General features: G+C 37.4%; 1 long non-coding RNA gene across 1 annotated transcript; it reads right to left on the bottom strand.

Annotated features, from left to right (window-relative positions):
• Positions 1 to 1,800: 1,800 nt before the first annotated feature.
• LOC146954952 (uncharacterized) lies at positions 1,801 to 4,282 on the bottom strand. Its single transcript, XR_015007489.1, has 2 exons — positions 3,536 to 4,282; positions 1,801 to 2,038 (listed from the first exon to the last, which is right to left on the bottom strand). It is a non-coding gene; the product is annotated as an uncharacterized LOC146954952 (long non-coding RNA).
• Positions 4,283 to 12,188: the final 7,906 nt, after the last annotated feature.

Raw genomic sequence — 12,188 nt, forward strand, 5'->3', positions numbered from 1 at the left:
TTTAACCTAAAACCTAAGCTAACTTTTACTGTATTACCCTAGACCTATTTTGAGACCCCATACAATGAACCAAAGTTCACTCCAAAAGCCTAACAATTTTTCCCTATTTTCCCTCCTCTAATGTTCTTATATATAAAAGTTAATCGGAGTGATTATTTTAGCCCTAATTTTAACCTAAAACCTAAGCTAACTTTTACTACCCCTGACCTATTTTGAGACCCCATACAATGAACCAAAGTTCACTTCAAAAGCCTAAAAAAATTTCCCTATTTTCCCTCCTCTAATCTTCTTACATATAAAAGTTAACCCGAGTGATTATTTTAGCCCTAATTTTAACCTAAAACCTAAGCTAATTTTTACTGTATTACCCCTGACCTATTTTGATACCCCATACAATGAACGAAAGTTCACTCCAAAAGCCTAACAATTTTTCCCTATTTTCCCTCCTCTAATCTTCTTATATATAAAAGTTAACCCGAGTGATTATTTTAGCCCTAATTTTAACCTAAAACCTAAGCTAACTTTTACTACCCCTGACCTATTCTGAGACCCCATACAATGAACCAAAGTTCACTTCAAAAGCCTAACAATTTTTCCCGATTTTCCCTCCTCTAATGTTCTTATATATAAAAGTTAATCTGAGTGATTATTTTAGCCCTAATTTTAACCTAAAACGTAAGCTAACTTTTACTGTATTACCCCTGACCTATTTTGATACCCCATACAATGAACCAAAGTTCACTCCAAAAGCCTAACAATTTTTCCCTATTTTCCCTCCTCTAATCTTCTTATATATAAAAGTTAACCCGAGTGATTATTTTAGCCCTAATTTTAGCCTAAAACCTAAGCTAATTTTTACTGTATTACCCCTGACCTATTTTGAGATCCCATACAATGAACCAAAGTTCACTCCAAAAGCCTAACATTTTTCCCTATTTTCCCTCCTCTAATCCTCTTATATATAAAAGTTAACCCGAGTGATTATTTTAGCCCTAATTTTAACCTAAAACCTAAGCTAACTTTTACTGTATTACCCTAGACCTATTTTGAGACCCCATACAATGAACCAAAGTTCACTCCAAAAGCCTAACAATTTTTCCCTATTTTCCCTCCTCTAATGTTCTTATATATAAAAGTTAATCGGAGTGATTATTTTAGCCCTAATTTTAACCTAAAACCTAAGCTAACTTTTACTACCCCTGACCTATTTTGAGACCCCATACAATGGACCAAAGTTCACTTCAAAAGCCTAAAAAAATTTCCCTATTTTCCCTCCTCTAATCTTCTTATATATAAAAGTTAACCCGAGTGATTATTTTAGCCCTAATTTAAACCTAAAACCTAAGCTAATTTTTACTGTATTACCCCTGACCTATTTTGATACCCCATACAATGAACCAAAGTTCACTCCAAAAGCCTAAAAAAATTTATCTATTTTCCCTCCTCTAATCTTCTTATATATAAAAGTTAACCCGAGTGATTATTTTAGCCATAATTTTAACCTAAAACCTAAGCTTACTTTTACTACCCCTGACCTATTTTGAGACCCCATACAATGATCCAAAGTTCACTTCAAAAGCCTAAAAAAATTTCCCTATTTTCCCTCCTCTAATCTTCTTATATATAAAAGTTAACCCGAGTGATTACTTTAGCCCTAATTTTAACCTAAAACCTAAGCTAATTTTTACTGTATTATTCCTGACCTATTTTGATACCCCATACAATGAACCAAAGTGCACACCAAAAGCCTAACAATTTTTCCCTATTTTCCCTCCTCTAATGTAACACCCATACCAGACGTATCTAGAAAGTCTGGCACGTGCGTTAATATTAGTACTGGATACATTAAAATATACAACAATTAAAACTTCGAATGAATAATATTTACAACAAGTTACGTTCGTATAAATAATAATACATCACAACTCATCCATACATAAAATTACATCCTTGATATCCATAACGTCCTGCAACTTTACGAACGAACCCTTGAAGTAGTATCCATCCGGCACCGAACATGCATAAACATCCTGCTTATCTGAAACAAATAAGGATTGGGATGAGACATAATGTCTCAGTGAGTTCCCCTAAATCCTAGGCTATAGGCAACCTCAAGGGGAAACCTACGGTCACCACGTGTCTACATTACAACCTGACGGTTGATTATACGTGTGTGGGGACTTGCATACTTAGACGGTAGTGCATACTAGAGCCGTCATAGTCTTATCTCACTTGTTATAGGCTTCACTTCCTATACGTGTCATGGCGGTCGAGGGGAACCTAGAACCGCATTGCCAAGGATACACTCAATGTATCGAGGCCTAAACATAACATAATCATACATAGGCTCTTCATGAGCATAACATAATCGTGCATAGAGACATACTCATAACATACATGTCGTACATAAGTTCATTTATTAAGTTAGCGTTGAACAAACATTATCATCTTGGTTCATTTTACGGAAAGTCCCGGGTGGAGTAACCCCGAGTACAATCCCATCATAACCGATGTACGTACATCGGACTCCCTCAGTGTCGTGCGATCCCCTTACGGAGCTTTCCCCGTTCCCATCATGAGAACCCCTTGAATCCATACCTTCATGGATTGCAAGAGACATGGCACCTACATATTCATTAATCATAGTCTTGACGTTCATTTAGGTTAAACCTAACCTTTCATTCATGTTTACCTCGGATCCTTGAATCGATCCGATTAATGGTAAATGTTCATACTTGTTCATGCTTGCACATTCTTAAACATGGTGGAGTGATTAACTAATCAACCCACACTTATCATGCTTACTAACTTATTCCTGTTCATGTGCGAACATATAATTCGCATCCTATCATTCTAGGAATTTATACTAACTTGCTAGTTCTCGACGACTATGTCGAGGCTCTAATTCTCCCCTTGCTTATGGATTATCTTGCTACCCCAGTTCGCATCGTACATACACATCATCCTCTCATATACCAAGCATCACTAAACATGTTTAATACTTGCTTCATTCATAAGAAAACTCTTTTAGAAATTCATCATATAGGACCTTGGTTTGAGGGGTTTGTTTTTATAAAAGATTGCACGGGTAACACCAGCTCGAAAGATGACAACAGGGCCTGAGGCGAGCAAGTTGTGCTCTGATGCACAAACTCACTCGCGAGGCGAGTAGCATCACTCGCCATGGCGAGTTGCTCTGCTCGCGAGGCGAGCTCAGGGCGAGCAACACCCCCCACTCGACTTTCATACTCGCCGTGGCGACCAGCTTGCTCGCGAGGCGAGTTATGACAGTCCAGCACCTGCATAATTGGTGTTTTTGACCCAAAAACCTCAAAACCAACCATCCATATCCATAACATGACATTAGAGGCCATAGAAAACTTGTAAAACATATATATAGCAAGTGTAAAACATGTTTAGCATGCATGGCATAAAAAGGGGTAATCAATTCATTCATAAACCCTAGAATTGTCATATTATCCTACAAGACAAAAACATAAACCCAAAGGGTAGGATAGCTACCTATGGAACTCACCTAATCACTATCTTGAAGCAACTCCAAGCTCCAAGCATCAACATGCCCAAAACCTTAGTTTTGCTCCCTTTGCTTCCTTGCTCATACCATTCAAACCCATCATCCTTTTCTTGCAAATCAAGACACCATTTCAAGCTCAAAACCATTCTTCAATATTACCCTCAAAACACATATTCAAAACATAATGTCAAAAGGAATTCTTGGTGAGGAAGGATAAAGATATTAACCCATTCAACCTTAACATTCTTACCTTGATCATGTAGAAACCATGCCTTGTACCAATTTGAATCCCTCTTCACCATACATCAAACCCTAGTTTTCCATACACTTCTTCAAGAGGAGAAAAGAGAAGAATTAAACACAATCCATACTTCTTTAATCTTCAATGATCATAAGGGAACAAGTTTAGAAGCTTACCATGAAACAAACCCCAACTTGCCTCCTTGATTCCAAAACTCCCAAAATCACAATCCACCCTCTAACTCTTCAACCCAACCTTTAGACATCATCTTGATCATGAAAAACCACTTCTTAAACATATTCATGCTTCAAATCCCAACTTACCAAAACCCTAGATTTATGGAGGAGAAGAGAAGTTGAAGAATCAAACAAATACAAGCTTCCAATAACTTAGAAGATCATATAGAATACACAAATAGAAGCTTGTCTTGAGAGGAAGAAGATTTGGAAGGCTTAGTGGTGAGGAAGAGAGAAAGAGGCGTGAGAGAGAAGAGAGAAGGAGGAGAAATGTTTGCCAACACCTGAAGAGAGAGAAAGGAAACAAGAAATGAGATATTTTTGGGATAAAATCAAATAAATATCCTTCCCACATGAAATTACCATATTACCCTTGGTTATTGCGTGTTTAAAACGACTCTGATACTTGTCCCGTAAATAGCTGACATGTCATTTAAAATATTTCCAATAACTTACTTTCCATGAATTAAATTCATCTGACACGGTCAACGGGTAATATACCGATACTGTCAGGCGGGATATTACATCTAATCTTCTTATATATAAAAGTTAATCCCCTGACCTATTCTGAGACCCCATACAATGAACCAAAGTTCACTCCAAAAGCCTAACAATTTTTCCCTATTTTCCCTCCTCTAACGTTCTTATATATAAAAGTTAATCGGAGTGATTATTTTAGCCCTAATTTTAACCTAAAACCTAACCTAACTTTTACTACCCCTGACCTATTTTGAGACCCCATACAATGAACCAAAGTTCACTTCAAAAGCCTAAAAAAATTTCCCTATTTTCCCTCCTCTATTCTTCTTATATATAAAAGTTAACCCGAGTGATTATTTTAGCCCTAATTTAAACCTAAAACCTAAGCTAATTTTTACTGTATTACCCCTGACCTATTTTCATACCCCATACAATGAACCAAAGTTCACTCCAAAAGCCTAAAAAAATTTCCCTATTTTCCCTCCTCTAATCTTCTTATATATAAAAGTTAACCCGAGTGATTAATTTAGCCATAATTTTAACCTAAAACCTAAGCTTACTTTTACTACCCCTGACCTATTTTGAGACCCCATACTGTAATATCCCGCCTGACAGTATCGGTATATTACCCGTTGACCGTGTCAGATGAATTTAATTCATAGAAAGTAAATTATTGGAAATATTTTATGACATGTCAGCTTTTTACAGGAAAAGTATCAGAGTTGTTTTTAACACGATTGAGCCAAGGGTAAAATGGTAAATTTGCGTGGAATGGATATTTAAATGATTTTGGACCAAAATATCTCATAATTCTCATTTCTTTCTCTCTCTAAGTGGGAAAAGAATTCTTCTCCTTCTCTCTTCTCTTCTCCCACGCCATTCCTTCTCCTTCCACCCTCCTTCAAGCTTACAAACTTCCTCCTTCTTGGATTCTAGTGATGGAGGTGGATCTTTCACCATGGTTTTCTTCTTCCTCTCTCTCAAGAACAACTAGAAACTTGGGTGATCTCACAACTTCTTCTCTTTACCAATCTTAATGAAACTTCATCCTCTTTTGTGATTGGAAAATCTAGGGTTTGGTATATGGTGAAGGTGAATCCTAATTGGTGCAAGGTATGGTCTCCACATGAGCAAGGTAATAATAATAACTTTGAATGGATAGATATCTCTACTCTTCCTCACCAAGAATTCCTTTTGACATGATGTTTTGAATATGTGTTTTGAGGGTAATGTTGAAGTATGGTTTTGAGCTTGAAATGGTGTATTGGTTTGCAAGAAAAGGATGATAGGTTTGAATGGTTTGAGCAAGGAAGCAAAGGGAGCAAAACTAAGGTTTTGGGTATGTTGAGCTTGGAGCTTGGAGTTGCTTCAAGATTACGATTAGGTGAGTTCCATAGTTAGTTTTCCCACCCTTTGGGATTATGTTTATGCCATGCTAGGATGTTATGAAAATTATGAAATTCTAGGGTTTTTATCTAGTGTTATGTTGCCCTTCTCTTTGTTATGCTTGCTATGCTTGTGAATGCTTGCTTCCAGACTGTTTTTCAGGTTTCCTATGACCACTAGAGATGTCATATGCCTTGGGACACTTAGTGATGATGATTTTTGGCTTAAAACTACTTTTGTGCAGGTTCTGAACTGCACTAACTCACCACTGCGAGTACAGAGCTCGCGAGGCGAGCATGAAAAGTCGAATGGGGGTGGTTACTCGCCTCAAGCTCGCCACTGCGAGTAGCTACTCGCCACTGCGAGTAAGCTTGCTCGCGAGGCGAGTGAATGGTGGCTGCTGCCCTGTTCGCTCGTCTCGCCTGTTTGTCATACTCCGGTTCGACTTTCTCTCACGTAAACTTTTATAAATGTAAAACCTTCATAACTAAACCCCAAGGCATAGGTTTTTCAAGTAAATCTCTTGTAAGGGCAAGTATTTAACAAGGTAGTAAAACATAACATATGAGAGATATATGTCAGGAATCGGGCAGTAAGTTACTCATTAAGCAAGGGAAAACTAGAGCCTCGACATAGTCGTCGAGAACTAGATAGTTAGTAAGAATCCCTAGATGATAAGACGCGAAGCATGTTATCTTCGCACATGATTAAGGATAAGATAGTAAGCATGTTAAGATGTGGTTTGATTAGTTAATCACTCCACCATGTTTAAGAATGTGCAAGCATGAACAAGTATGAACATTTACCATTAATCGGATCGATTCAAGGATCCGAGGTAAACATGAATGAATGATTAGGTTTAACCTAAATGAACGTCAAGACTATGATTAATGAATATGTAGGTGCCATGTCTCTTGCAATCCATGAAGGTATGGATTCAAGGGGTTCTCATGATGGGAACGGGGAAGGCTCCGTAAGGGGATCACATGGTACTGAGTAATTAAGGATGTAGGTGTTCGTGTCTCTTGCAATCCATGAAGGTATGGATTCAAGGGGTTCTCATGATGGGAACGGGGAAAGCTCCGTAAGGGGATCGCACGACACTGAGGGAGTCCGATGTACGTACATCGGTTATGATGGGATTGCTCTCGGGGTTACTCCACCCGGGACTTTCCGTAAAATGAACCAAGATGATAATGTTTGTTCAACGCTAACATAATAAATGAACTTATGTACGACATATATGTTATGAGTATGTATATATGTATGATGATGTTGTGCTCGTGAAGAGTCCATGTATGATTATGTATGAATGATTCCATGCACGTTATGTTATAGAACAAGAGCACTAGATGCTACATGATAAGTACAAGGCATGGATAGAACAAGTAAGGATTATGAAACCGATGACGATATTAGGTTTCCCCTTATCTTCCGGTTAGAATCGTGCCATGATATGTTATGTTTAGGCCTTGATGCGTAGATCGCATTCTTGGTAATGCGGTTCTAGGATCCCCTCGACCGCCATGACACGTATAGGATGTGGAACCTATAACATGTAAGATGAAACTAGGACGGCCCTAGTATGCACGACCGTCTAAGTATGCAAGTCCCCACACACGTATAATCAACCGTCAGGTTGTAATGTAGACACGTGGTGACCGTAGGTTTCCCCTTGAGGTTGCCTATAGCCTAGGATTTAGGGGAACTCACTGAGACATTATGTCTCATCCCAATCCTTATTTGTTTCAGATAAGCAGGATGTTTATGCATGTACGGAGCCGGATGGATAATACTTCAAGGGTTCGTTCGTAAAGTTGCAGGACGTTAAGGACATCAAGGATGTAATTTTATGTATGGATGAGTTGTGATGTATTATTATTTAAACGAACGTAACTTGTTGTAAATATTATTCATTCGAAGTTTTAATTGTTGTATTTTTAATGTATCCAGTACTAATATTAATGCACGTGCCAGACTTTCTAGATACGTCTGGTATGGGTGTTACATTTGGTATCAGAGCAGGTTGATTCAGACCGTGCCTTGGGTCATTAAATTACAGCTAAGGTAGTGGGACCATTGGGTTCCGGGTAAATGTTCTAGTTGTTGTTGTTAGTTGAGCCTGATCAACTCAATTTAGCATTCAACGATTAGAAGGGATGCCTGAGAGCTGAATAGGACCCAGGAGGAATGAAGTATGTGATGAAGTAGTTGATCGTGCCAAAAGGTGGCCGGTGAACTAACCAAGTAGAAGTGTGTATCCTCCGGAAATGTAAGACATGTTAAGAAGGGATGTTCTGACAATGTCGGGTATGATGTTAGTTATACCCGTAAGTGAAGAAGTTGGATATATATATATATATCTAAGCATGACCGAAAGTTTCGGTAAGAGATGTTAGAACGGATTTATGATATTCTGGAATGTCAGAACAAGGTTACAAGATTGTGAGAAGTCGACGTATTTTGACGGAGTCAGCGGGCTCTTAGGAATGATGTTATATGAATGAAATTAAGGATTCAAGAGAAAGTTTTATGTTATCAGGATTAAGGCATTGATTTCCGACGTGCCAAAAAAAAAAAAAAATTGTATCGAAAAGGTTGATGTTGCCATGCATATGTTATAAAATATTTTACTATGATAGGAATGAATGATGTGCATTGGTTACTTGAGAAATAAAATAATATAGTTGGAGAAACTCACCAATAGCGAACTTGGAACGAAATTTTCTTTTTTTTTATGAAATTTACCCGTTCGTTCCAAAGGTTTGCAATGACTATTGGGGAAATGTCTTCACAACAATCTTTTATGTGACAAAAATCTTTTATGACGTTAAGTAACGAATGCATATCATATCCTAAGATTTTCAAGGAAAAGACATGGGCAACTATCAACGAAATCGATACGGTTTAAGGTAGTTTGGAGGTTAATGTGTCAAGAGTCGAGATCAAGAATATAGAAGTTCCGGCGTTTAGAAGGAAAGTCGCAGATGATTATGCATGAGGTATGAGGAAGAAGTTAAAGCGGTGCAAAGTTATGAGAAATCACAAGGTTCACGGAGTGTGAAGAATTATGACGTATCGCTCGAACCTATGTTTTGCTTAATTGACTTGCTAAGGCTCAATATGATGTTGAATCATACAGTTTACATATTTTAGAAAGATTGACGCGTATGGGTGATTGAAGTTGACATTTTGGAAAAAAAAAAATTCACAAGAGATTTTCCTAGGAACTGGTTTGCTACGATACTCGTAGAGCGGGCTAGACCTATTAAAGTCTAGGTTTGATGGCACGTATGTGTCATCAACTCGTTCTATGATTTTAGAGTAACAACCGGGGGCCTAAACTCAATATCTATATATAAAGTAGAAAATTTTCAACGTCAATAACCCGTGCGCTAGTTTGCGAAGTTTTCTTTAAAAGAAAAATCGACGAGCAAGCATTGGTATGATTAAGCAAAATGTAGTATGCGAGAATGCGAAGGTATAAGATTAGAAGTTTAAGAAAGTTATGTTCAAGTACAAGACGAGTTTGTCAAAGGAATTTGAGTTTACTTGGAAACAAGTTCACGTATAACATGTATACCCCAGTCGGTAAATCCAACTAACAAGAATGTAAGGTTACCCCCAAGTCCAGTATTATGAGTGTAAGATAAGTCATCCTGAGTTGAATTTACAAAGTAGGTGTAAGGTTGTGACGTCGGTTACAACATGGAAGATCTCAAGAAGTAAGTAAGCAAGTGGTAAGTACGAATTGAAGTTTCAATTGCTCTAACGGATTAGAGTATTAGTTTAAGCCAACCGGTGGAGATCAGAGTAGCGCCATGGAATTTTAGTATGAAAGAATTTTCGGGGTGAATGTTTATATGGTCAAGAATGCATGAAGGATGATATTGGAAAACCTGTTAGGTTCAAAAGATTTTCTCTTATGATTCAAGTAATGATTGAAGCATAGAGTATGATTGCCGGAATTCGAGAAAGGTAGTGATGTTCAAGTTAATATATCAAGAAGTCTAAGGATTTCCTACGGGTATATATATATAAGCGGAAATGCGGGCATGTGTATCGGTTAAAGGGGAGAAAACATCTTCGAAGTTAAGCATGTTATCATGAGGAAGAAGCAACTTTTGAGTGTTGTGTAATGAACTTCATGCCCTTGTATGCGATACTTGTTAAATGAAGACGATACTTGTTAAGAAATGTTATAGCATGATTTACAACTTTTAAGTTAAGATTGGTATCGAGAAACTTGGGAACAATGCATATTTTAAACCTGCAACTTTTCATTGTCAAAACTGAGGGAGTACGTCGCAAGCAAGTAAGTTTACATAAGACGAGCTGTGAAACCTTTTTCAAAATATAAAGACTCGTCTTGTGGCTATGTAGTACCAGTATAGACTCAGTTTTGAAATGATAATTCTTTTTAGTCGAGTATTTATTCGTTCCAAGAATCCGTATACCAATAATTAAGGGATTTCACTAAGTAAAATGCTAGAACACGTATCGTTACCACTTAACAAGAAGTGGCACTCAAGAGTATGTATATGGTGGATATGTGTTATGAATGTTCGATGTATGTGCAAGTGGATTTGCTAGAAAGTTTCGAGAACATGTGAGCTACAAGATGGATTGATGAATGACATATGTATCGGTGTATTTAATTTCACTTCTCCACGACGAGTTTTATGAGTTACCCATGAATTCGGATGCTAAGAGAATGGTTATGGAATCAGAAGAATTAATGAGACTCTGAAAAGAGACAAGAGATTCGTAGAATCGTCAAGATAAGTGATGTCAGAATGATGCACGTGTTTTAAGATACGATAAGTAACTGATGTATGAATTATATGTTTACCCGATAAGATTATGTATGCATGAATAGATATTTTAATGTTACAAGTAAGCACTGCAGGGCAAACCTGGTTTCCGGTAGGACTCCAGTTAAAAGGCAAATCCTGAGTGTTCATGTTTATGATAAGATACATTTATGAATGGTTTATGCTAAGCGGGTAAGATTCGAGTCCGAGACAATACGTCTATGTGTAGCAAGGTAAGTTCCAAGTCATGATATACTAAGATAACTTCAAGTTTAAGTGATATTAAGACCAAGAAAGCTATATGCTTATGTATGTGAATCGAGAAACCAGACGAAACACAAGCAATGATGAACTTCTTGGATATGTATGAGTAGAAAATGTGTTTCTCGGATCATAGATGGTAAGTTTAGTCATGATGATTGGTAGTCGGTCTCTAAATTTCGAGAACGAAATTTTTTTTTAAGGGGGGTAGAATGTAATATCCCGCCTGACAGTATCGGTATATTACCCGTTGACCGTGTCAGATGAATTTAATTCATAGAAAGTAAATTATTGGAAATATTTTATGACATGTCAGCTTTTTACAGGAAAAGTATCAGAGTTGTTTTTAACACGATTGAGCCAAGGGTAAAATGGTAAATTTGCGTGGAATGGATATTTAAATGATTTTGGACCAAAATATCTCATAATTCTCATTTCTTTCTCTCTCTAAGTGGGAAAAGAATTCTTCTCCTTCTCTCTTCTCTTCTCCCACGCCATTCCTTCTCCTTCCACCCTCCTTCAAGCTTACAAACTTCCTCCTTCTTGGATTCTAGTGATGGAGGTGGATCTTTCACCATGGTTTTCTTCTTCCTCTCTCTCAAGAACAACTAGAAACTTGGGTGATCTCACAACTTCTTCTCTTTACCAAGCTTAATGAAACTTCATCCTCTTTTGTGATTGGAAAATCTAGGGTTTGGTATATGGTGAAGGTGAATCCTAATTGGTGCAAGGTATGGTCTCCACATGAGCAAGGTAATAATAATAACTTTGAATGGATAGATATCTCTACTCTTCCTCACCAAGAATTCCTTTTGACATGATGTTTTGAATATGTGTTTTGAGGGTAATGTTGAAGTATGGTTTTGAGCTTGAAATGGTGTATTGGTTTGCAAGAAAAGGATGATAGGTTTGAATGGTTTGAGCAAGGAAGCAAAGGGAGCAAAACTAAGGTTTAGGGTATGTTGAGCTTGGAGCTTGGAGTTGCTTCAAGATTACGATTAGGTGAGTTCCATAGTTAGTTTTCCCACCCTTTGGGATTATGTTTATGCCATGCTAGGATGTTATGAAAATTATGAAATTCTAGGGTTTTTATCTAGTGTTATGTTGCCCTTCTCTTTGTTATGCTTGCTATGCTTGTGAATGCTTGCTTCCAGACTGTTTTTCAGGTTTCCTATGACCACTAGAGATGTCATATGCCTTGGGACACTTAGTGATGATGATTTTTGGCTTAAAAC

Source organism: Medicago sativa, chromosome 1 (assembly GCF_051527215.1).
Source record: "Medicago sativa cultivar Bolivia chromosome 1, Bolivia_mono, whole genome shotgun sequence".
Lineage (NCBI taxonomy): Eukaryota > Viridiplantae > Streptophyta > Magnoliopsida > Fabales > Fabaceae > Medicago > Medicago sativa.